This window comes from Scylla paramamosain, unplaced genomic scaffold (assembly GCF_035594125.1).
Source record: "Scylla paramamosain isolate STU-SP2022 unplaced genomic scaffold, ASM3559412v1 Contig44, whole genome shotgun sequence".
NCBI classification, from domain to species: domain Eukaryota; kingdom Metazoa; phylum Arthropoda; class Malacostraca; order Decapoda; family Portunidae; genus Scylla; species Scylla paramamosain.
This window is the reverse complement of record NW_026973709.1, coordinates 600001-602500: the sequence shown is the minus strand read 5'-3', so window position 1 is coordinate 602500 and position 2500 is coordinate 600001. Positions and strand designations below refer to the sequence as shown.

The window sequence follows — 2500 nt, the reverse complement described above, 5'->3', positions numbered from 1 at the left end:
ATGGATCGTTCTGAGGAATGGCTATGGGGAAACACTCAGGGTGGACTGTCTGGGGAGAGTCACATCTGCGGCAATCCAGAATCGAGTCTTGGAAACCTGGAAGAGAGAGAAGTGAATGTGTTTAGTGGGTGAGGTGAAGAGATGCTGGGCCAGGAGTCAGTGTATTTACAGACATGAAGTAAAGAGAGAATAAGTACTTTTTTTTTTTATCAACACATACACAGTTAAGTTAATATTAGAAAACATATACCTGTTAACACTAGAATGAGAAAGAGAAACAGGAGATTTGATAACTAATGGAAAAAAAACAGATAATGATAAACAACAAAGATAGATTAGGTTAGGAACAGACTAAGAAAATATATAGTTTTAGTGACAAGTATGCAGAAATTAAAGAAAACTAAACATATAAAGATCAGGAGACAACAAATCAATAGTTTATCAGACCTTGGAAGCTACAACTATGTAAACACACACACACACACACACACACACACACACACACACACACACACACACACACACACACACACACACACACACACACACCTACCTTTGTTGATGGGGGTGAAAATAATATCATGGTCAATAAACTGGCCCCACTGCATGACCATTAGGGTATAGCGGACATGCGGTGCAGATACGTTGTTGTGCATGTTGGTGGAAATGAGCCGAGGGGAAGGGAGAGGCTTGCCGGTGACTCAAGTGACGCGAGGTTTAGACAGACCTGGGGATGACAAGAGAAGGTTTAGGGGTACTTGAGTGTATTGTAAAGAAATTCATTTGTTTATCTATCTGTCAGGCTGGCAGTCCCACAGAAGGCAAGGTTTGGGGGTACTTGATTGTACTGTAAGGAAATTGGTTTGTTAATCTATCTATCTGTCAGGTTAGCAGTCCTATAGAAGATAAGGTATGGGGGTACTTCAGTGAGAATTAAGTTTATATATCTATCTGTGAGACTGGCAGTCCTATACAAAGCACAGACAAGGCACCACACACTCACACACACAATAATAACAGTAATATATCTATCTGTCTGTCTGTCTATCTACATACAAGGCTAGCAATCCCACAGAAGCCAGCCCAGACAAGGCACCACACACTCACACACACAATAATAATAGTAATATATCTATCTGTCCTGTCTCTCTGTCTACATACAAGGCTAGCATTCCCACACAGGCCAGCACAGACAAGGCACCACAGACTCATTTACAAACATATTTATTTATTCTCTTTCCTAACTTTATCAAGCTTCAGTTCTTTATTTCTTGTCCTGTCCTGATTACTGATCCTGAGAATTTTGCTTATGTCATCCTTGTCATGCTCTCTATATCACTTTGGGACCTCTAGCTGACTGAAATGACTTCTCTCTGATTCTTAACTTTATAAAGCCTGAACACATTATTTATGTTCTATCCCTAACACTAATACAGACACATAGACATCTATCTGATCTACTCTTGACTTTATCCCTTACTTCATCAAACTTAAACACTTAATTTCTTGACCTATCCCAAATACCAACACACACACATGCACACACACATATATATACACACATACACAGACATACAGACAGACAGACACTCACCGTTTTCATAAGAAGGACGTAGGAGTCGACTTTTTGCCCTGAACGACTTGCCGAAGGACGGGAAGTTAAGATTATTGCACCACCCTGTAGCTGTGCGGAAACGCAAAGTGTGGTCGCAGGGCAGTGTCTGGTCGTCACGCTCAAACACGCTAGGAATTTCCGTGATATCGCTGACGTCAGTGTTAGGCAGAACCTCCATCAAATCCAGTACGTTGTTTGGGGAACCTGACTCGATGTCTTTGAGCTGGCCGTCTGCTGCCCGAGTCTTGCGTGACCTGGCTCTGGTGGTGGAGAGACTGTCAGTGGTGAGGCGTGGTAGACAAAACTGTGGTGTTTTTTATCATTTTCTCTGTTGTTTTATTGTTTGCTTGGCTTTCTGTTGTTAATTATGGGAAATTTCTGCTGTTTTTGTGTCATGTTCACCTCAAAATACATCAGTCTAAGGCTCTGAATAACCCTTTCACTAACTAATGCACTCATCTATCACACAAACACATACTTGAATCTTCCTGAGGTCTTGCAGTCAATCTGGTTGGTGTCGGCCATGAGGATCCGGGTGTTTGCCGGGCCGCGCTGCACCTTGAGGAGGCCGCCAGAGAAGGCACGCAGCTCGTCACTCTCCTCCTTGCTGGACCCGTAGATCACCGACCCATCAATGAAGGATGTCACTTGGTTGATCTGTTCTCTGGGGCCTGTGTGAAGTGTCACCATTAATAAGACTAGTGAAGCAACATTACATAAACTCAGTGATAGTATTTATGATAGCTCTCTGATAATTTACACCACCATCACCACCCATTACTCACTTACCTGAAGGAATGGGGTCAATATCCACAGGTAAGGGAAATCCTGAGGTTCCTAAGGGGATTTGCTGAAGGGACCTCTCCTCTCTTCCTCCTCTTTCCC

At 42.8% G+C, this 2500-nt stretch overlaps 1 pseudogene; it reads right to left on the bottom strand.

Moving 5' to 3' along the window:
- Positions 1-2500, bottom strand: part of LOC135098086 (peroxidasin-like) — an 8064-nt pseudogene that overhangs the window by 4109 nt on the left and 1455 nt on the right.